Raw genomic sequence first — 25,490 nt, 5'->3', positions numbered from 1 at the left:
AATCATTGATATCATTATTATTATTATTATCTGGCTGCCGCATTAAATATTTATATTATACCTAATCATTATTATTATACATACTTACAGAATTGCAATAGAATTTAATTCTAAACCTTTGTTTTGCCGGTCCGAATGTAAGTAGAATGTTGTTAACTAATTAATTAGCACCAAGAATCTCCACTACTACTCTGACTTCCTTGTCCAATGTCAGCAGGCACATCCGGTGCTTGCTTATACAACATGCAAGCAGAAGGAAAATGGCATGGCAGTGCTAAAATCATTGATATCATTTTTATTATTACTATCTGGCTGCGGCCTTAAATATTTATATTTTCGTATCCCAACTCCACCCGGCGGCACGGCAATCTTGCCGGAGTACATACACTATTACGGATAATACTATCAAGTAATAGTGCAGTGCTTATCAACATAATTACCGGCGTCTCGCCTCCGCATTTTGACTTTTTTGTGTTTTATGTTCTGTGTCAATGTTAAGGAATTTCCTCACGATGTGACATGAGTATAATAATATACCTTTTTGAATTTCAACCACCATGTGTTCTCTAAGTCCAAAATTTTTAAATTTTTAAAAAGAGATTGGGGTACTATTCCTGTTGCTGAAATTATAAATGGTAAAATCGAAATTTTTTCTAAACACCAAAGATTTCGAATAGCAACGGAGAGTTCTAAATATTTATTAATTTTTGTATTATATGTCTGTGTTATATTGTGTGAATTTGGAACAGCTATATCTAAAAGATATGCTTGCTTTTGTTGTTTATTTAAAATAATAATGTCTGGTCTGTTATGCTGAATGTGAATGTCAGTTAAAACTGTGCGATCAAAATATAATTTCTAATTTTCATTTTCTAAACAACTTTCTGGTTTATAAATGTAATGTGGTTGTGTATCCTTTAATAAATTGAATTTAACTGCTAAATTCATGTGTATAATTTTTGCGAATATATCATGACGTTTTTTATATTCGCTTTGAGCCAAAACGGTGCAAGAAGAAATGATGTGTTCAATGGTTTCCCCTTCAGTTCCGCAAATCCTACATTTATCAATGATCGATTGTAAACCGCATATGTGTTTTTTATAATTTCTTGTATTTATAACACGATCTTGTATTGCAAATATAAAACCCTCAGTCTCAGGATGAATATTTGATTTTTTAAGCCATGCATGAGAAGCTTGAATATTAATTTCTGGCTGTTCTAGCTCTTTAAAATATCAACCATGTAAAGACTTTTGTTTTATATTTGCTATAGTGTCAGGTACATTTGGCTCAACAATATCTGAAATTATATTATCACTTAAATTTAAAGGTGTGTAACCTTTATCCGCTGAAACCAAAGCATTAAAAAAAGTGTTATCATGAGCTCTATTGAGAAAATAATTTTTTAGTGAAGCAATTTGATTGTGTTGTAGAAATTCTAGATTTGAAAAACCCCTACCACCATTTTCGCGTGGTAATTATATTAATTATAATTATATTATACCTAATCATTACTCTTATACATACTTACAGAATTGTTTATTTGAACCATTCCGTTTATTGGAATACCACTAAATCATCTTTCATATCACATATGTTCTAATGTTTTTATTTGCATTCTATTACGTCGTATGGTTAGTATACATATGTATTTATTTTGTTATTTTGTTTACGCGGAGAGTTCCTGCGCGTGCATGGGGTCGTATCCGCAGCTGCTGGCATCGTAGGCGAAACTCTGGTCGTACACCGACCCCATGGAATACCCCATCGAGTCCCGGGGCGGCGCTGGAGACATCATGGGCGTGGGTGTGCTGCTGTAGGGTGACGCGCCGGCCGCCTTCTTCGCCGCGTACAAATTAGCCTCTTCTTGCGGCTTTCCGATGTTCTTTTTGTAACGAATCCTCTTGTTGCCGAACCAGTTGGAGACCTGACTGACTGTGATGCCGCATTTCCGCGCCAACTCCTCTTTGGCCTCCTCGCTGGTGTAGTAATTGGATAGGTGCGAATAGAAATACTCGTTGAGTATTTCAGAGGCCTGTTTGCTGAAGTTGCGCCGCTTTCTCCGGGCGCACAGTGGGCCGAAATCCCGAAAACCTGGTCACAGGTCTCCAAAAAAAATTCCCATTTAGGAACTTTTTACTTATGGAATATATGTAATAACTCTCCTAGAATCTTTGAGAGCTTTTGACCAGTGCAAATATTTGGGGTTTCTATTATTATATTCCACTAGCTGACCCGGCGAACTTCGTACCGCCTCAGAATCAATAAAAAATGTTGTGTTAACTGTTTAGCTGTATTTCAAAAAAGGAAGTTATGTTGTCGCACCCTGTACAATGCAAAAGTACGTGTTGTTGATCACCATTGGTGTTGGTGTTAAAACTCAGCTGACGTTAAATCTCAATTAAGTTCAAATTGTCGATGCGCGCACAATGACAGATTGTGACAGATGACATAACCTTTCAAAATGAATTTTCTTCATAATTTTTTTTTCGTTAGTTATTCGATGTTTTAATAGTTATTCTGCTAATCGGAGCGGAGACAAATCCAACAATATAAAGATCATAAAAATCTGTCCAGTCGTTCTTGAGTTATAAATAGCGTAACTTACCCGACTTTGTTTTATATATACAGGTTGATTCAAAACGAACGCACCAATTATTAGCAGTTGTACAGAATACAAGGAGAAGAATATAAAAAAATTGGAAATTTTTTTTTTCCCAGCTTCAATTAAAAGTTACAGCGTGTTAAATTTAGAAAATTTTAATCAAAAATGTTGAAAAAAAAATTTTTTTGTTCCAATTAGGTACATTAGACGGAGTATTCGTTCAATTGCAATAACATTCACTAATTAAATTAGTTTTCTTTTAGTCCGTTTGCCTTTTTAAAAACCGAAATTTAAAATTTTTGTTACACAATTTTTGAATAAATCTTAGTCAATTAATCATGTGCTTGTATATGTCAACAAAAAAAATCAAAATTTCGAAAAATAAGAAAAAACAAAAAAGCATCAGGAGAACATTTGTATTATTTTTTTTGACGTTCCTTTCACTACTTTATACGATTACAAGTAGTTGGTGCGGTCGTTTTGATACATACTGTATAGATAGATTTGGAAAGTGAGCGTCGAGCACCCTGCATTTCGTGTCCTAGCCGCGTAAAAATATTACGTTTTAAAAACGGCGTACAATTGTTAATTATTAGTGTTTGAACTTCATGTAAAATGGATTCTTCTCCTAAAGTTAAGTAGAATAATATTATGTAACAAAAAAAAAAGTTTAACCCGAACTGATTTTGTTATTACCAGTTCACTGTCCAGTAACTAAATGAGAGCGTGCGTTAGATAATTGTGATAAATGTGATGCTAAGTCAAAAGTCCCACGGAGTCCCACGGTCAAACTAATTTCTTAATGTTAATTACACGTTTACCTTTTAATATACAAAAATGCAACTGCCTTTACCTGCCTTTTTGTCTTCTAGCCACAATTTTGCACGCTCGTGTAACAAACGAATATTCAAGTGCGTTTAACAGGCGATGTATATAAATGATTTTTCGCATGTATATACATCGTATGTGTATATAAAGTGCATTTTTGAATAAATACTGATAACAGGGAACCGATGTTACATAAACAATGAATAATACATTTTTATTTTGCTAATTTTTTATATAAATACCTACCGTTCATTTTTAATACTTTATTTTTAAAACTTTTTAATATTTTGTATAACTTGTATGATATTACAGAAACTATGGGAGATACTGTTTATTTGGAAAGAAGATAATTTTTTTTCCTTTCAAAAATAGTTTGAATCAACGAAGCGGAAAAAGTTGTTGCAAATGAAATGAGCAGGAGATAAAGGAAACCTTTTTTAATGTAAACTAATGATTTAATGTACGATTTTACTGACTTCTAGTAGTTATAAATTTACTATAGACAACGAGAAGCTTGTAAAATGCAATTTAAGGTTGGAATAAAATGAATATGTCAATGGAATACTAGTATATTCTATAGATCACATTATAAAACTGAATTTGCTTAACTTTAAAAAAATGTAGGCATTTTATTTTTAAAAGAAGTTAAAGTTCTTTTCGTATTAATAACGACATTGAAAACTCCCAAATACTGAGTTTGGTGGGGTTTTGTTAACTTTTGGACAAAAATGTACGCCATTTTGGATCCGCTATTTTGTTTCTTGACAAGTAGATGCTTATTTCGTGTTCAGCGACTTTGAAAACCTCAAATACCGGATTTGATGACGTTTTGTTAACTTTTAAAAAATAAGGTTCGCCATTTTGGATCAGCCATTTTGTTTTTCGAAAAGTTAATATTCAAATCGTATTGAGCGACCTCGACCCCATATACTGATTTTGATAAAATTCTGTTAATTTAAAAAAAAAATGTCATTTCGGGTTCGCCATTTTGTTTTTTTGCAAAATAAATTGCAGATTCATAACCAGCAACCTTGAAAACCTCTATATACAAGATTTCATCAAAAACCAGCTATTCACAGCGCGAATAACCAGCGAACAACCTTCGTGACCAGGTTTTTGGGATTTCGGCCCACTGTGGGGCGTCCAAAAACCGCGACCGCAGTATCATGACCGCCTCGCAGGTCGACTGTTTCAGCTGCATCTGGATCGAGCTGAATTTCTTGTGGATGATCTGGACCATCCTCTCGATTTCTTTCGGGTGATGGGGCGCGTTCGCGACTGCTCTCGGAGCAGGTTCATCACGTGCGTCGTGAACTCGTTTGTCGCCTATTCGTATTTTTCGAGCTCTTGGTGGTAGATTTGTCTAATTTGGGCCAGTTTGCCCTGTAGTCGCTGTGTTCGGTGGCGTTGTCGGGCTGGCCCGCTTGGGCTGCGGCGGAGCCCGACGCGGCCGCCCCCGCGCCGCCGCCTTTCTCGGGCCCGGCGACGCCTTCGGCGATCAGCATGTTGTCCAAGCGCATCAGTTGCGGGTCTGGGGGCTCCTCTTCCTGCGTGTTGCGCAGGGACAACACCGTTTTCTCTTTTATCTCGCACAGCACCGAGAACAGGGCCGGCTTCATGCGGTGGCAGTTGAGCGTATGTTTCCTGGCTTGGGCCTCGTCGAGGCTTTGATCGGTGATGTTCATTATTTGTTGCAAGATCTCGCCGATGTCTTGCTTGCGTGGTTCGTTTTCACCCCCCGATTGTCATAGCCGCCCCTTATCTAAGTAATTGCTCATCACACGGTATTTGTAACTTTCTAAAATTTTAAACATTCCTTTTGGTCCATGTAATGGTAAACAACAATGGTACATACCTGGTGACGGCAAGAGGCATAGGTAGTAAGGGATTAAGCGCCCTTTTTCCCTTGACGGGAACTGGAGTTATGAATTATATCAGTTGATAATTACCTGACCGGAATTCTTGTACTACCTTATGACAAGAAATAAGTCAGATGGGAATTCGAGTGCGCCCCCCATTTTTCCAGCGCAAAAATGGTAAGTGTTGGACCACCCTGTATTTGGTGTACCATTAGCTTGAATTTTATTATCAGTTATATATTTATAAAAGAATTTTTCATTATTTCTAAATAGTTTGTTTTCAAATTTTCGTTGTTTATTATTTTTATATCTTTTTAATCGTTTAGAATAAATATTTAATTTCTGTAGTAAAGTATCTTTAATTTCTATTAATGTTTTATTGTATTCCTTATATTTTAAACAATGTATTCTGTTTTTATTTAAAATCGATTCAATACAATTATTTTTGTATTTTGCCTCCATTTTGATTCTCTAATAGACATATGTATTAACGAACGCGACGTCATCATCTGGGATGTCCTTATAGCCATTATTTCACGGAACATTTTACGAAAATTTTTAGGCTGGCATAGCTTGATCCGTCATGCGTGTCAGTTTAAATTACAAAATGTGCAAAGAATTATTTATCGGGATTTATCAATTATCAGGCAACAAATTCGCGACCGTATTTTTGGCAATTTTACGTATTTCAGCGGGCGTACATGAAAGATTATCTTCCATATTCGTGTTTTGTGACAGAATTTGGATAAAACAAAAGGCGACTTTGAAGACTTGATCAAATTTTCACTTTTAAAATTAAGATATTACCAACCACCCCAAAAATCCCTAAATCGAGGAAAGTAAACATTTTTGTTTAAAAACGGCTTAAAAAGGGCAAATTACAAAAATTAGTATAAAAAACTCGTTTCATAAGACCTTGAAGCACTCATTCTTTAAAATAACTCGTGGCTACGCCACTCGTTTTTTAATCTTGAATTCGTGCTTCAAGACTGTTCTTATGAAACTTGTCTTTTAATATACTATTAGATGATTAGAATTTATACTCTTTAAATATTGAGTTATTCTACCTAAATCTCGTCTGATATTATTAATATGTTTATTAAGTCTTTGTTCCCATTTTGGTAATTCTTTGGCTTTTATATTATTTGTCTGGTTAATTTCTTTTGAACCATTTAATCTGATAATTGTTAGAGCTCCATTATATATAATACTGTGTAATTTTTTAAAACTGGTGTTATTTACAAATTTAGGTAAAATGAATTGATTTAATATTTCGATCATTGCAAAGAATTTTTGGAGCTTTGTTGTTTAGGTAATAGTGGTCTATTAAATGGTTCTATATGTTCAAATCTTCAATTTGTTCTTTAAACTTTTGATGGTAGTAAAAATTTTGATTAATAACATTCCGTGCTCCCCACTGTACCGAGTGTCCCATCACTTGTGTCCCGTAGGAAAATGACCTTAAAACTAAATTATATTTATATGAAGGTATTATGGATGCATAAATACTGTTCACCGCCACAAAAATTGGGTATTACTTTTTTGTTAAAATTAATTACCTAGGTACAGCAGGCAAAAAACTATCACTTTAAAAATTAAATTTTGTTCAATGCAGTTCAAATTTAGTATACGTTTTGAAAAAATGGTAGAGCAATAAAATCCGTGATTAGAATTTAATTAAAATGTTTTGATGTAAAGATATTTGGTTAAATTAATTTGGGCCGTTCTACTTTATGAAAATTTATTGCAGACGAAGATTTATGAGGGGTGCAGTGTGTTTGACGCCGTAACACAGGCAGGTACCGCTGGAACCCTCTTGAATGGTCTTCGTACCATAAATTGTGGACAAGAATAATACCCACAAACTTAACTTTGTCTTCCATAAATTTTTATAAAGTAGAAGGACCCAAATTAAATTAACCAAATATCTTTACATCAAAACATTTTCATTAAATTCTAAAACTATTTCATAACGTATACTAAATTTGAACTGTATCGAACAAAATTTAATTTTTAAAGTGATAGTTTTTTGCTTGCTGTACCTAGGTAATTAATTTCAACAAAAAAGTAATACCCAATTTTTGTGGCGGTGAACAGTATTTATGCATCTATAATACCTCCATATAAATATAATTTAGTTTTAAAGTCATTTTCCTACGGGACACAAGTGATGGGACACCCGGTACAGTGGAACTCGGTTATAATGAACACTCAAGGGACTTCAGAATTTTTCCTTATATCCGATCGTTCGTTCTAACCGTACGTCGTCGTTATTAAGAAAGATAAATAAATTACATGGGTATACATAAGATAATATGGTAAACATTTTATTTAATTCAAATAATCACTAAGAGTTTCCTCTTCTCGGTACCGGTTATATTAGCGCAAACAAAAATCGTTTGCCGTTCTTTAGACTGTTTTCTGCCACATAATTTTTCACCTTTAAATTTCAAAGTTTGATTTGGTGTTTATTTTATTATTTATAAAATAATCCCGTTTCATCACCGTTGAAAATATCCCTCTCATTATACAGCCTGTCTTAGATTTAGCCTTATTTCATAAACGAAAATTTGTTGGTAGTGTGCTGGACTTAAAGGGCAATTTTACGCACGTTTCGTATTGCATATTTTATTTATCTAATTACACTGCGCCGCAAAATTAGCGCATACTGTGTAAAAACTTAAAAAAAAGCCTGTAAATTTAAGTTTTAAAAGATGCATTATGAAAAGTGGTTTTCTAATGATTATCGGATTTAAACTTTAAGATAATGTGAATGAACATTGTTGGTTTCCAAATGACAGTGAAAAATGTTCTAAAAAAATACGATTAATTTTCTAAATTATGCGTTAATTTTGCGGCGCAGTGTATAATTCATAAAAATCATTGAATAATGGAGGTCGGTTAACTTGATTTTTTTCATTAATATCACAAATAAACCTAATTTTGATGCAACATATTTTTCTTTTTTTCTCGAAAATTTTGTTATCAAAGGGTATATGTAGTTTTTTTTATGCCATTACAATCAGAAAAAAAGTTAGTTTATACACAACTATACGTGTTATTTAAGCGTTAGTATGTAGGGCAATTATCATGACAATTTACCTTGTTGGGGGTACGACCGTCCACCGTGATTGCTGTGCACGCTAGGTGGTCCCTGGGTATACATAGTGTCATACGGTTGGTCAGGACTCAAAATGTCCTAAAATGATCGGTGACAAATGCAAACACAACAAAAACAAACAAAAAAAGAGCCAAAAAGTTATAAATTCAAGGCTAAGAGTGAAAATTCAAGCAACTAAAATCTAAATTCTACTACAAATATAAACGTGTAATACATACCTCCAGTGGTATGGTAATACATTTTCATAAGCGATGCAACATCAATACATCTTTAATTACCTGCAAGTCAGGATCCATCCCCAGATCCGGGTTCCACAAATTCTCCTCTCGGAATAAAGAGTTGGTCAACTCCATGGACAATCGTTTTTTATAATCTTGTGGTTTATCTTCGCTCATTCTAAACAATACGGCTGCCGCATATGTTGCCACTCCTGAAAGTAATGAAACATTAAGGCTCGCGTTTACCTGAAAGAAATTTCGAACTTGATGTACAGTGGGTCCTCTATTTACAAATTTATATTTTGGTCAAACCTCCTTGGGTCAAACAAACCGAGGACGCAGGTACCTTGAATTGGTCACAGACGCTCAGTAGGGGGTAGAGGATTACGATTACGATCCTGTCCTGTTCCGTACCTAAATACGGAGATAAAATAAAATTTTGTGTTGGAACGACAAGTCCTACAATGCCAAATCTGAATTGGCTTTGGCTGCACTGCAAACTGTTGTTTCATTCCATTTTATTATTTATTAGCTGACCCGACAGACGTTGTCTTGTCCAATCCAAATTTCAGCAAATTAGTTTGTGATGATGATTTATTTTCTTCCATTAAATTTGAAATTAGAATGAATCTCAAGGTGTTTTATTTACATTTCGATTGCAAGATCGATGTTCAAGTGAACAATCCGACAGTGAAATAAATTGGTATAGAAATAAAACAACTACATTTGTTGGACAGATCGCGAAACAACACAAAAGTAAAAACGGATGTAATTTTAATTTAGGGTGGAATGCGTTTTTCCAGATTTTTCTCCAAATTTTCCAAAAACATTTTTTCAATTGAGTTATTTCCATCCCGGGAACAAACCGAACAAAAAAAAAGAGAATCAATTACAAATGTCGTCAGTAATGATCGAGAGTGCATACAAAAATTATAATTTTTGAAGTTTGTCCGAATTTTCCGACTTTCCTTTGTATTTCTCCCATTTTTTTTTTAACAAAAAGAACATTAAATTTTAAAAAATTAAAAATATTGAGCTAAGAATTAATTTTATTATTTTTTGTAGGTACATAATATACCTACAATTTGATCGTATAGGATATTTTCTGACTTTGAAGGCCCGACTAATAAAACTACAGTGAGCGGCAAAAGTATGGAATAAATTCCTTAAAAATTAAACAAATTTTTTTTCAAAAAGATCTTTGGACAGGTCAATTTTAGTTTATAAAAATACATATTTTAGTACCAAATAAAATTCCAAGCAGTCATTTGTTTTCGAGTTATGACGTCATCGATGGTTTTTTTAAATGGAAACGCCCTATTTTTTTTCTTGATTCTGATATCCCTTTTAATTGTATAAATGACAGTATAAAAATTTTGTTATCTTACATGAGGAAATTTTTAAGAAAAAAAATAATGAAGTTGGAAAAATTAAATTTTATAAAGAACAAAAACAAGTCAAAAAATCTAGTAGGTAAATCAAACAGTCAAATGTTACTGTCAATTTCATTCGTATGTGTTATTTGTTTTACAAAACGTTTTCGAAAATGACTCATTTATCAGAAACACAACGTATAGAAATTTCAATTTTGATTGGGTGTGTGGATAAAACTAGAGAAAATTAAACAGGGGGAATTTCTTCATAAACTTGCTTATTGTCAACAAGCTGGAGGATGGCAATTCGAACATTGAATTCCATAATTTTAAGTACCTACTAACACAGTTTTTGACTCGTTTTTGTTTGTTATAAAATTTATTTTTTCAACTTTTTTTTTTTTTTCTCAAAAATTTCCTTATGTAAGATAACAAAATTTTTATACTGGCGTTTAGACAATTAAAAGGCCTATCAGAATCAAGAACAAAAATAGGGGGTTTCTATTTAAAAAAAACTATCGATGACGTCATAACTCGAAAACAAATGACTGCTTGGAATTTTATTTTGTATTAAAATATGTATTTTTATAAAATAAAATTGACCTGTCCAAAGATTTTTTTGAAAAAAAATTTGTTTAATTTCTGTATAATATTCACCAAATACAGGGAGCAGCATTGTGTAGTTCTGTAATTGTATTTTCCCAAAGTATTACGATTAAATCTGCATTTACCCCCTGCAGATGAGGGAATGAATATTAGTTCGGAGTTGCTACCTGATTTGTCAAGAATTATGAATGAGACAAAAATGACCCTTATGGCAAAATATTTTTAAGGTAAAAATACAATGAAATGGTTGGTTTCATCTTGTGTCCCTTCGGTGAATAATTGAACATTATCGGTTTATTAGTCGGGCTTTTAGAGTCAGATAAATTTGCTATAGACAAAGTATAGGATTATAGGATTTATAGGTACTGGCAAGTAACGATTTTTATTCTTTACTTATTCTGTACTTGCTCATGTAATAATATATGTACTATTATTTCATACTGGAAGTCTGTTCTGTATCATAATTTTATTTCAAAAATCACATTATTTTGTGAAAATTGCATCATCTTTTTTCCTGGGACAACGGCCGTTACTACTGATTTTACAATGACAATTCCACTCAGAAAATTTCAACCAATCAGCTTCTAGTATTTTGAATCATTGGACCAATTAGGAACGAATTACACCGATAATTTAGCATGGTCCTAAAATTATCGAAAAATTATCGCTGTAATCATCTCCACCTTCCTAAAATTATCGCTGTAATTTTCTCCTCCTTCTTCGAATTTTGATAAACTCATTTTTGATCCACAGTAAAATTTTTGTTGTTTTCAACTACGTTAACTAACGCTTAGAATACGTATAAATTAAAAAAAATGTGTAAAATTTGAAAATGAAATTTTCCTTCGTGGAATTGTCATGCCGAATACAACTCGATGGTACGAAATTGCGGAAAATTTTTCTCCTCATTTTACTCGTATTTGTTTCTTAGACAATTTCCACTTGTTCGCTACGCTCACTCTTGGAAATTGTCGTCGAAACAAATACTCGTATAATGAGATCGAAAATTTCCGGCAATTTCGTACCCTCTCGTTGTATTACTAATGATTATTTCATTCATCATCGTTTTCGACCAATCGTAAGGCTTTATTTTTTGGATTACAGCGATAATTTTACGATAATTTTTTATTGTCCTTTTTCAAATGTTTTATTTTTTTATTTTTAAGACAACGGTGAATACTAGTGTCACATTTTTTATTTTTATATCAAATGTCAACATGAATCGTCAACTTCTGACGAGCAACTTGCAAACATTTTAAAGGACTTTAATTAAACAACTTTATTCCTGAAATAATCTTACCGAATTACATACATTCGTCCTTCTGAAATAATCTGTTGTAATACTCAAGTTGATTAAAACGCAACACTCGTATCGTTTTTTCACAAATTTCTCGAGAAATTAAAACGTCAAAAAATGACACTTGTGGTTGCTAATCAACTTTCGTATTACAAATCGATCATTTCGAAGCACTCAAGTGGATATTTTTCGACTTTTGAAATTTTCAATGTCAGAAAAATAAAACAGTCCGGTAAGTGTTGCTTAGCGACACTTTCCGGCTCTGATACTGTTATAACTTATAACTCACCTACCGGACTCAAATTGATAATGTAATCGAACATCTACCGGACAGTATAAAATAAAATATTTAGAGATCGTGAATTTTGACATGAAATAAAGGAAAAAATTGTGCTTATTTTTATAGTGCATTATTACTGGAAATTATTATTCCACTTAAAAAAAAAGGACAGAGATTTGCGTATCTAATATTAAAATGGGTGATATAATAATCTGATGAAGCTTTTCCTGATGGAGCAGCAGTATTATTGACTGTTGTTAATAAAGCTCAAATCTTTTGTTACAAATTTGGAATAAAAATGCAAATACCTATTATAAGTATTTCCTAATTTCTTAGGAAGAGGCCGATGTAATTTGTACCCTTATATAGTCCCCTTTCCGTAAGCTGTTAGCTCAGGTAGCATGTAGGGTTGGTTGTCTACAACGTAAAATTTTAACGTTGAAAAATGACTTCATTTTTTTCGTTTTTTTCAACTAGTATTCAAGTAGGAAACACCACTTTTCGTCTGCGTCACATTCACAACAATATCTAGTGAATGACGTGAGATATTTTCGATATCTCTTTTCGTTTTGCCTACACAGCTTCTAAGCAGAGCATTTTATTTGTGGTTTTTTAACAAATTCGTCAAAACAAAATTATATTTTTCTCTTCATAGTTCACTAATAGAAATGTTCATAATTTATGTAGTAAAGAGAGAAATCGTTCATCTCGTATTGTTTTCTCAAAAAACGTGATCGAAAATCCACTTTTTCGACCGTTTCAAACTCAGGTAAACGCGAGCCTTAACAGAAGACATACTGTAGCAGACACAATATTCGGACATCCAATAAACCTAAGCAAAGTACCCACAATTATGTTAACAGTAAGCAGTAACCAGAGCCATAAATCACCAAACTGTGAGGGTTCGCTTGGAAGTTTGCGGCACGGACCGTACTTGAAAAAATCCTAATTAGGGAAAACCCAGCGGATGTAGTTTCTATTCAACACTACGCAGATGGCCCTCAGTAATTTTTTCAATTTTGTGGGGTTATTTGGTCGATACCTTTTCTTAAAAATTGTAATGTTTCATGCCCAAATTTTGGAAAATTAAATATCATAGAAGATGCAATGATACGGAGGAAGGCGTAAAATTGTGTGACCATATTTTTTTGCAATTTCATCAGTCGTAAAACGTTTTTTTAAAGACACTGTACTGCCCCTGGAATTTCATAATACGGTCCATCGTAAGAAATTCTTAAGCGTGTTTGCAATCTCCCATTGATTTACCACCAACCGACCCTTTCTATTGTGGGTCTAATTATGGGCACTTAGTTTGGGTTTATTGGGTGTCCGAATATTGTGTTAGCTACAGTAACTATAAAGTATAGTCTTTCTAACTAACTCAGGTTGAGCCAGCAATAAAAATAAACTGCGCACCCTCATTACCGCAAGTGCCACCTCCTCTTAGCTTTACAATGAAGATGAATTTATGGTTTAAATGACAGATGTTTTTCTTGCTCTTTCTCGATGGTTTTCAGGTACACCGGGCCCAACAGGCCGGGCTTCTTTTCGGTATAAATCCATCTTTATTTAAAAGTTAAGAGTATGATGGCACTTGCGGTAATGAGGGAACGCAGTTTATTTTTATTGCTGGCTCAACGTGAGTTAGAAAGACTATACGGAACTGAAAAACATAATAACTGCTAACTTGGACACAATATTTTTCTTTACGAATCTCGCAACATTTACCTTCGTTTCGTGAATGTAACAGTTCTGTCAGTGGTGAAGTGGCCCCTTCTTGCTCTATCATTTCTGCGCCTTCTTTGTCAGCTGCCAGTTCACAGAGAACACCAGCGGCTACACGCTGGATGTTTTCAATGTCGTTGAATAGCAATTGAACAAAAATGGGACAAAAGTCTGCAGTACCGAACTATAATATTGTTCCGCTGAAGACTAATTCGTTAAGTTCATACAACTATGAAAAAGTGCAAACAAGCTTTGCTAGTAATGCCTAGAATGAAAAAAACTTGTTTCTGCAAAACTAAATACTCATTGCTAAAGTGTATATGTGTATATACGTCATTCAGTTCTCAACTTTAAACCCACACAACCACGTTTCAAAATGTGTTTTAAGGAAAAATGTTTGTACATATTTGTTTATAACAAATTAACTACTTGCTGAATACAATTTTTTCACTTAAAATCAAAAAGTTTTACATTGTGTTTTCTCTTTTATATATCTTTGAGAACAAGTTTATACTTATTAAAACAGAAATTAGGAATGTTCAATGAAAAATTAAGTACTTACTGCTTCCATCAGTTTCATCTGTGGAAATTTATGGCTTGTTTCAGCGTCAAATGATCTAATTCATCATCTGGAATGTAACATATGTAAAAAAAGTACATCGATTAATTTTCTTCTTTACCAGAATCATAGTAATCTGACTGTGGTTCTCTGGGCGATAGCTTACAAGCTCTGGCAAAGTAAGAATTTAGTCGATCCTTCGCCGCTAAGATTAAACCCATGAATGGAGGTGAAGGATCCACTGGTCTTGACAAATATTCTGGATGAAACTGAACAGCTACGTAATATGGATGAGAGGGAAGTTCTAGAATCTCCATTCTTTCTGCATCTATGTCTACTTCAACAAATTTTAATCCCTGTTTCTCAATTTCTTCAATATATTTAGGATTGACTTCGTATCTATGCCTATGGCGTTCCTCAATTGTTGAATGTTGTCGAATGATCGCTCTATTGTGGGATTCTCGGGCATAATTGGACGTTTGTTGACTACCTCCGCTAGCCACACTTGCCCTCTGTTAAAAGATAGAATCGAATTAGTGAAACAGAATCAATAAAAAATAGGTTACCATTTGAAAAATAAAAGTTGCCTATTGCCCATAAATGGGTAGATGGTATAAAAATTATATGCCCACTCAGGTTTGTAGTGTTTTTAGAGCCATTTCGTTTCCTGTATATTTTTTTTCATTTGGGTCATCGGTAGCAAAGTTATAGCCGGTATCTTCTTCGTAATTTTGGCCAGACGGACGTAAACCAAGAAGCAGTGACTGCCTTGTCAACGCTTGCTGTGTTTATTGTTTCCTAGAATGTAACAAACGTGCACGTGCGTACGTTATACTTATAAGTTATAACCGAGTACACCGCTTTCGCGCCTAAATATTGGACGTTACTCGTAAAAGCAAGCGTTCGTTGTAAGCGAGGTTCGTTATAACCGAACAAATTTGTTAATATAATATAGAACTTGCATACGGGACTTTCAATTCTGTTCGTTATAAGCCGGGTTCGTTCTAACCGAGTTCCACTGTATATCATTATAACTCAAGTCTAAATTATTTATGTCGTTTTGTATCGTGTTGTTTGGTGTTTGGTGAACTATTTTGATAATAGAAAGAGTAATTATGATTTGATAAACTTTGTAAACTTTGCGGTTCAACAGAATTTTCATTTATAATACACGAGTAGTCCAAATTATGTCGATTATTTTTCAAACTGGTCACGAATTATCAATTGTGCTTGGGAATGAATCCACGAGTGTGTCAGCACGAGTGAGATTCCCAAGCACAATTGAATGAGTGAAACCAGTTTGATAAAAAAAATCTACATAATTTGGACTACGAGTTGTATTCGGAGGACTATTCCATGAACCAACTTTGGCAATTTGGCAGCAAATCGGAAGAAGAAATTAACGCAGAAATCGAAGAAAATGTTTCCAACAACACAAAAAACACATGTGAGTCCATTTGGCAGCCATTCTCAAGGCTGCATTCATTTGTTAAAAATTATCGCTGGGATCACTAGTGGTATTACCGATACAATTTCCACGAGTGGGAATATTCGGTCCAATTTTTTGAAACCATGGTAACAAATGTGTAAAATTGTGTTTTTATTGGTCCATTTTTAACAAATGACAGGTGAATGGAATAGTCAACTAAATTATTAGAAACTACATTATTGTCAGAATAATTAATTGACAATAATTCTAACTTCACAACATTTTTGATCTTTTCTAAAATTGCCGAAGGGATATAGTTTTTTTTCATAATGGCTCTCCTCTTGGTCAGGTAAATTTTGAATAGTAACAGGAAACTGGGGGTACTTACTTTGGAACGCTTTAAATAAATCAAGCCTGTAGGTACTCACAACATCCTTTAGTTGGTGATCCGAAAATATTCCCGTATAATGAAAATATTCATTTCCATAGTCCATTTTTTGCGTTTTCTACTTCTGTAGCACCATTGGGTTGCAGTGAAGCACTTGCAACAACATTTGGCGCGTTTTTATTACAGAGTGAATTTATTGACATTTAGACAGTTGTCACGGCACTCTTATCCATCCACTACCCGGCGGCCACCCATTCAAATACCCACCGTTTTTACTTCAATTTTGTTGAGCACACTTTTAATTTCTATCTTATTTTTGGACATTTTCAGCCATAAAAGATAAAATCATTTTCACAAGTTGTCTAACACGAAATGCACATTGTAAACTTGCGACCTAATAGTTATTAAGACAACAATTGTTTTATAGACGATTTAAAAATCGAGGTCGTAGTTTAAATCAGAGCGACCGCAGAGAGCGAGGATTTAATAGATCGAGATTTTTAAACTATAAAACACGCGTTTCCTTAAAGATTTTTTCTAACACTAACGTCTTATCAGAAATTTTAATAAATTCTGAAATTATTCGAGGCGGGTAACAATACACACAAAATGCGAAGGTTGTCGTGGGTAATATGGTAATAATATCAACAAATTTGGAAAAGAACAATTTTCATCGTTGAAATGTGCCAAAGAAATAAGAAAAAAGGAGCAATTTGTTACCAATGACGTCTAAAAATGCATACGAAAAGGAGTAAGTATGTGGTGAATAATGGAACAACCGTCACCTAGCAAGATTGTCGTCTATTTCATTGGTTAACGTAGACGATTTTCATACCAACTGTCAAGAAGTGACAACTCGGACCGGTCGCATCCGACAAAATAATTTGATTAATAATTATTATCAGAAAGGGTTTTAACGTATCTAGTAGTGAAAAAAAATACTCGTAGTATATAAAACACGGTGGAGAAATCCCTTATAGCCTTCGCGCCTTACAACATTCGGCGCGCCTCGGGCTCTAATCCTGGCGCTCTGGCTATAATCATGAACCCATAAATCGAATAATTAATAACTTAATTTTTTACTTCGGTGTTGTTGTTGAGCACAGAGTGATTTAAATCTTATTTTTGGACATTCTCGAGAATAGAAGATAAAATCATTTTCACAAATTGTTCAACACGAAATGCACTTTGTAAAGTTGCGACCTTTGCGGATTTTGGTGTCATCTTCTTATTTTTTCTCCAGATATTTTTGAAAAAAGAAAAAATTAATAAATGAAGATCATTCGAGAGGCCGCAGCGTTTGAAGAGCTACTTAAATTAAACAATTTAATACGTTTCAATTTAATTTAACAAGAAAACATGCTTGGGTGATCCCAACAAAATTTATAAATAAACGAGTGAAATTAATAAATGATTTTTTGTTTGAAAAGATCCCAGGGAACAAATAGTGAAAAAAAAATAGTCATTTACGCATCGAGGTTTGTACAATATTTTTTGAAAGGAACATTTTTGTTCTTCATTAAGTATATTTAATTTTTGACAATGGTCGTAAATTATTACTTTAATGCAAGATGTCATAATTTTATAAATTGTAGGCAGACATGTGATTGGCCTATATTTTGATGGATTTTTAGTATCGGAATCTTTTGGTTTCAGATATGTTATACCATGGGCCAAAAACTCTGGAAATGTGTTAGGTTCTCTAATAAATCCGTTAAAGTGATCAAGTAAGCATTTATGAATACAAGTAAATTTTTTTAACCAAAAGTTATGAATTTGGTCACCTCCAGGGGATTTCCAATTATATGAACTATTAATATTTTTAACTAAAATTTCAAGGCTAATTTGAATATGATGTGGATTATTACTATCTGGTATCTCATTTTCTAAATTAGGAATCCATTCTGCCTGATTATTAAATTGAACTTCATTTGACCATATGTTTGACCAGAATTCTTTAATTTCATTTATATTTGGTAGACCATTATTATTTTGAGTTTTATTATCTGCTAAATTTTTGTAAAACAACTTCTCATTATTTCTAAATAGTTTATTTTCAAATTTCCGTTGTTTATTATTTTTATATCTTTTTAATCGTTAGAATAAATATTCAATTTTTGTAATAAAGTGTCTTTAATTTCTATTAATGTTTCATTATATTCGTTATATTTTTATTATTATTTTTAAATTATTACTCAATGGTTTCCAATTTAGTGAATAGATGGCGCTTGCCCAAGTGTCAGTTGAATTAATGCGATTTATTTTCATTCTTTTGAAATTTTCAACATCCAAATTGGAGAAATGATGTTTTGCAAACCAGATTTTATTATTATCAAGTCAAATTATTTCCAGAATGCTCATAAAGGCCAGTGCTTTTTGGATGATTTAGAAGCACGAGTGCGCGAAATCCACGTTCGCGCTTAAGGCTCCAGTGGAGTAAAATAAAATTCCAGTTTCGAGGAATGTGGGTTGTATACTTTGCAAATTTTGACGGGTGTCAATCAATTTGCCGGGGGTCCTTCGAGCAGAAGTTATGGTCACAAAATGCATGCATTTTCTGTCAGGTAGAAATGCCGACACAAACGACGGCCAACAAACCCGTTCCCGTTATCCTATAAACCATTATTTGGGAATACTCACACTACAAATACGGTAAAAGAAATTTTGTATTCAGAAAAATCATTCATTCGAACTTCTGTGACAAAACAAAGCGGCAGAAAAATTGGAGCATATTATCGGGTTGAATGTTAAAAGTTGTGCCATGTTTATTGATAAATATAAATCATTTTTATCAAAGAGATGGATTAATAAATTCGGATGCAATTCTTGTAATAAAGTGACCATATTCCATACGTGAATTAACAATTGATTTATTTAACGATGGATCATGAAAACCATATAAAATTAAAAACATCGCATCCTTATTATAATTAGGTACGAGTACCACAAATATTACCTATCGTGATATTTGTTACTTCGTTGTTTATATACTGCTACGAAAGAGAAAATCAATTCTGATTTAAAATATTGCATAATTAAAAGGGACGATAGATTCTGGCATGAAATTGATAAATTGGAAATTGAAAATCACTTAGAAACATTTTATTTTGGGACTTTCTTCCAGAATTAGTGGATCCTGGACATCAAAGAGGTCAGCCAAAAATTAAAAAAATAGTTATAATTTTGCATTGTTAATATTTTAAAATTAACTCAATTCGAATTTTTATTCATTTAGATAAGGCGTTAAAAATCTATTTTTTTATTTTTATTAAAATAATAAAAAAAAATTATTAATGAAAGTTGATAAGTTGGTTATCTGAAAAAATTGTAGTAAGTAATAACACTATGTCGATGTGGATATTCTCTACCTTCTTGTTTACCTGCAATATTTTTGGTAAACATTTGGAAGGGTCGTTTTACTTATTATACCTGCATCTTTCATATTGTAGGTAAAAAAAAACCAGTTTTGCATTTTGTCCTGTGCACTAAAGAAGTTACTTGAATATTTACAAGAAAAATATTGATAATCTTCGAGGATTTTAATAGGGCCCATTATGGTCGTATGAATCCAGATATTGCCAGTAATCGGCTGGCTTAGAAACCACTGGAAATTATCTTCTAAATCAATTCCAATTTTAACAATGGGGCAACGCAATAATGACGAGTGAGAGAGGCTAAGAAATAATAGGTTAACTGCTAGTAACTTTGAAAGAATAATAAATATGAAAATTACCACGGACACTGCAAATACGATAATAGTTATTATTATTAATAATACGAGTGCGAAAACCTAAGTTTAAAGTTCGAGGTTGTCGTTATGCAAGGAGACGCAGTCGAGTTGCATAGACTCCCGAGATACTTTATAAGTTTTCGCAAGAGTGTTATTCAAAGTTTTTTCTGTTGGTCAACTACGTTCGTCACAAGTCGCTATGGATATGTTGTTTATTATATAAACGAAAATGGAAAAGTCAAACGAAGTTCCTGAAAATATTTTTTTGTAATATATAGTTGTTAAAGGTGGCTTTCCGGACTGTTTGTCACCATGTAAACAACCTCATAACGGCCGGAGTCCGTTATAGGTGTCCGTTATGAGCGGGAGCGGCCGTTATAAATGACTAAATAACTATAGCAACGTAGATCTAAATTTTATTTTTCAACTTTTTTACAATTGGTACAATAATTAATGTTTAATGTTATGAACACACCTTGAAGTAATCGAAATCCGTATGCCACTAGTAGATGTAGACGAGATCGAAGATGATGCTTCAGAATTTTAACACCAACACAAGCGCGATTTTGCAGGGAATAACGATGACTTCACTTGCTCTGTGGCCATCCGGACATCGGGAATATCTTGATTGCGATTTTTTATTGATTTCAGTCGTTTATTTTCAACGGAAAGTTCAGTGTTGAACAAATTTGACAAACAGCAGCAAATGGAGACAAGATTGAAGTTGATGCTTCACTAACACAAGCGCGATTTTGCAGACAATAACGATGACCTCACTTCCGGGCATCGGGAATAACTTGATTGCGATTTTTTATTGATTTCATTCACTTATTTTCAACAGAAAGTTAAGCGTTGAACAAATCTGACAAACAACATTGAAACAATTTTTTTTCACAAACAGCGGTTGACATGACGACGTCCTCCGCACACTTATTAATCATTCGGTTTTTTCGATGGCGTTGAAAAAAATGTATTTCAAAAAGATAATTTTGAACGAATCGTAGAGATATTACAAAAACTATTGTACAATACACGTCCGTTAGGGCCTTTACAGCCTCGCCAGTATTATTCGACTCGCTCTGCGAGCTCGTCTCACAAGATCTCTGGCTCGGCAGTAAAGGCTATCCTAACGGACTTCTACTGTAAAATACTATAAAGAAAGCGAACTTATTGCGGGAAAAATTGTTACCCGTGAAGTCTAAAGTTGCCTACGAGAAGGTTTATTCAAATTTCTGCTATTGGCGAGAAAATAACAGTCTCCGCTGTAACAGAAGAGGTAATACTCGCTTATTTAGACGAGAAGGTAAGTCTGGAATTATCCATTTTCAGTTACATAGTTTATAATTAATTAATTTGATTTGTAGCAAGAAACGTTGTCACCTGCATCACTTTGGCCACTTTATTCGATGCTGAAGTCCTCTTTAAAAGTGAAAGAAAACCTGTGCATTGAGAAGTTTGGTAGTGTAACTGCTTACCTCAAACAGATAAATGTGGGACATCATGCGAAAAAATCGAAGGTGTTATTTCCCTTAATTTATAGGCTGCTTTGATTTTCGGCATTGCTGGAGCATTCTGACTAGTTATACTTACACGTGATTAATAAACCATTCTTGTTTATACTTTCGTGTTTTAAATTTTTTAAAACACGTTGTTCTGGGAAACGTGTTTTAAATTGCTGTTTTTAGTGTAGGATTTAGATATTAAAAAGATGACTTAACATATGACCAACAGAAAAAAAATATTTTGTCGCCTCGAAAAATCAAAATTTAAAAAATTACCTGAATCACTGCAATGGGGTATTGACAACGAAGAAAAAGCAAAACAAAAATTGGAAGAAATAACGGGTCTATGTTCGTGCGGTTTATTTGTAGACATTGAGAAAACATTTTTGGACTCAATTGTTGAATCAAATGTCCATTTGCTGCTCGAAACACCGACATCAAAACGGCAATAGAAAAAAAATTAAATATTTAGAAATGAATCCCAGGGATGATGATAAAATATTATTAAAAGAAAATGACACTTATACCGGGTGTAGAATTGGTTTACAAGACATAGGATTTTACATGTAAAAATAAGGAGATCCAATTATTGGCTCCCCTAATAATTTTATGGCAAAATGGTTAAGATGAAAGTTAGAGAGAATTAAAAGTACTGTCTAATTCCACTCTTTGTTTTTTTCTAACGTCTTGTGGTACTGAAAGAAAAGTAAGAAAGTTGTTACGACAAAAATACTAAAAAGCAGTACTAGCAATGAAATTTTACTTCTAAAATTATTTGTCGGGTGGTTTCACTATTATTTAATTTTCTTTTGATCTGCCCTTCAAATAAACTCGTACAGGACTACAGGACGAATGAAAAGGTATCTTCCCATTAAATGTTCAAACTTCTCTCCAATTCTTCGAATTGTTTCTATGGCTGAAATTGGTCGGTCTGGGAAACCTGAAGCAAATGTTGCTTGGAAGTTTCTTAAAGAAGATCCTGCATAATACCATTTAAAGAAAGAAATAAAATTTCATGCCTAGTGGTACTTTTTAGTATTTTTGTGTTAACTCTTTTCCTGCCTTTTTTCAGTACCACAAGATGTTAGAATAAAACTAAGATTGAAATTAGAGAGTAATTTTAATTCTCTCTAACTTTCATTTTAACTATTTTGCCATAAAATTGTTAGGGGAGCCAATAATTGAAACACTTTATTTTTACATGTAAAATCCTATGTCTCGTAAACCAATTCTACACCCGGTATGTATGTATGTATTATACTGGGTGCCCCAAAATTCGCGGAACAACTCAATGAGGTAATGTCAATTCATGTTAGAAAATAACGAGAAAAATAATTAAAAAATTCTATACCTCTTAGATTTGAAGATATGGGGGCCCAAAAGGTGCAGCTTTGATCTCATTTATTTTAAATATTAAAAAAGATTTTGACTATTTGTCTTTTACTAGCCAGTGACCTAATAATTTTGAACGATTGTGATCAGGTTTGCAATTATTTTCTTCATTATTCTAGCATTTCCAAGTAGTAATTTTATGTTCGTTTTACCTCAAATAGTGTACGGCAACACGGCTTTGATTTTTCCCTCTCATTTCCAAGGATACAACAAAAATGAAATATTTGCAGACTATTGGGATGCATAGAATGTTTTTAAATGTTGCCACATTTAGTGTAACGAATAGGTCCATATCTTCTACAAAAAAGAAGATTGATTTTTTTAAACATTTTTACCCGATCTCTTAATGACTACTTAACAACGTACTACTACGTTGTTCCGCGAATTTTGGGACATCCAGTATATACAGTGAGCGGCAAAAGTATGGAATAAATTTCTTAAAAATTAAACAAAATTTTTTTCAAAAAATTCTTTGGACAGGTCGATTTTAGATTATAAAAATACATGTTTTAGTACCAAAGAAAATTCCAAGCAGTCATTTGTTTTCGAGTGATGACGTCATCGATACTTTTTTTAAATGGAAACCTCCTATTTTTTTCTTGATTCTGATAGCCCCTTTAATTGTCTAAATGGTAGTATAAAAATTTTGTTATCTTACATGAGGAAATTTTTGAGAAAAAAAAAAAATAAAGTTGGAAAAAATTAATTTTATATCGAAGAAGAACAAGTCAAAAAATCAAGTAGGTAAATCAAACAGTCAAATGTTACTGTCAATTTCATTCGTATGTGTTATTTGTTTTACAAAACGTTTTTGAAAATGACTCATTTAACAAAAAGACAACGTATAGAAATTTTAATATTGATTGGGTGCTGGGATAAAACTAAAACAGGGGGAATTTCTTCATAAACTTGCTTATTGTCAACAAGCTGGGGGATGGCAATTCAAACATTTAATTCCATAATTTTAAGTACTGACTAACACAGTTTTTGACTTGTTTTTGTTCGTTATAAAATTTGACAAACAGCAGCAAATGGAGACAAGATTGAAGTTGATGCTTCACTAACACAAGCGCGATTTTGCAGACAATAACGATGACCTCACTTCCGGGCATCGGGAATAACTTGATTGCGATTTTTTATTGATTTCATTCACTTATTTTCAACAGAAAGTTAAGCGTTGAACAAATCTGACAAACAACATTGAAACAATTTTTTTTCACAAACAGCGGTTGACATGACGACGTCCTCCGCACACTTATTAATCATTCGGTTTTTTCGATGGCGTTGAAAAAAATGTATTTCAAAAAGATAATTTTGAACGAATCGTAGAGATATTACAAAAACTATTGTACAATACACGTCCGTTAGGGCCTTTACAGCCTCGCCAGTATTATTCGACTCGCTCTGCGAGCTCGTCTCACAAGATCTCTGGCTCGGCAGTAAAGGCTATCCTAACGGACTTCTACTGTAAAATACTATAAAGAAAGCGAACTTATTGCGGGAAAAATTGTTACCCGTGAAGTCTAAAGTTGCCTACGAGAAGGTTTATTCAAATTTCTGCTATTGGCGAGAAAATAACAGTCTCCGCTGTAACAGAAGAGGTAATACTCGCTTATTTAGACGAGAAGGTAAGTCTGGAATTATCCATTTTCAGTTACATAGTTTATAATTAATTAATTTGATTTGTAGCAAGAAACGTTGTCACCTGCATCACTTTGGCCACTTTATTCGATGCTGAAGTCCTCTTTAAAAGTGAAAGAAAACCTGTGCATTGAGAAGTTTGGTAGTGTAACTGCTTACCTCAAACAGATAAATGTGGGACATCATGCGAAAAAATCGAAGGTGTTATTTCCCTTAATTTATAGGCTGCTGTGATTTTCGGCATTGCTGGAGCATTCTGACTAGTTATACTTACACGTGATTAATAAACCATTCTTGTTTATACTTTCGTGTTTTAAATTTTTTAAAACACGTTGTTCTGGGAAACGTGTTTTAAATTGCTGTTTTTAGTGTAGGATTTAGATATTAAAAAGATGACTTAACATATGACCAACAGAAAAAAAATATTTTGTCGCCTCGAAAAATCAAAATTTAAAAAATTACCTGAATCACTGCAATGGGGTATTGACAACGAAGAAAAAGCAAAACAAAAATTGGAAGAAATAACGGGTCTATGTTCGTGCGGTTTATTTGTAGACATTGAGAAAACATTTTTGGACTCAATTGTTGAAATCAAATGTCCATTTGCTGCTCGAAACACCGACATCAAAACGGCAATAGAAAAAAAATTAAATATTTAGAAATGAATCCCAGGGATGATGATAAAATATTATTAAAAGAAAATGACACTTATACCGGGTGTAGAATTGGTTTACAAGACATAGGATTTTACATGTAAAAATAAGGAGATCCAATTATTGGCTCCCCTAATAATTTTATGGCAAAATGGTTAAGATGAAAGTTAGAGAGAATTAAAAGTACTGTCTAATTCCACTCTTTGTTTTTTTCTAACGTCTTGTGGTACTGAAAGAAAAGTAAGAAAGTTGTTACGACAAAAATACTAAAAAGCAGTACTAG

At 33.2% G+C, this 25,490-nt stretch overlaps 1 long non-coding RNA gene and 2 pseudogenes across 1 annotated transcript in view; 1 reads left to right on the top strand and 2 right to left on the bottom strand.

The window, feature by feature from the left end:
* The window catches only part of LOC138128565 (uncharacterized), a 275,295-nt gene that overhangs the window by 109,446 nt on the left and 140,359 nt on the right, over positions 1–25,490 (top strand). The window lies entirely within an intron of this gene.
* Positions 1,633–5,179, bottom strand: LOC138128146 (homeobox protein extradenticle-like; annotated as a pseudogene).
* Positions 8,350–25,490, bottom strand: part of LOC138128140 (armadillo segment polarity protein-like) — a 32,934-nt pseudogene continuing 15,793 nt past the window's right edge.

This window comes from Tenebrio molitor, chromosome 4 (genome assembly GCF_963966145.1).
Source record: "Tenebrio molitor chromosome 4, icTenMoli1.1, whole genome shotgun sequence".
Taxonomy (NCBI): Eukaryota; Metazoa; Arthropoda; class Insecta; order Coleoptera; family Tenebrionidae; genus Tenebrio; species Tenebrio molitor.
This window is presented reverse-complemented; position numbering and strand designations above follow the sequence as displayed.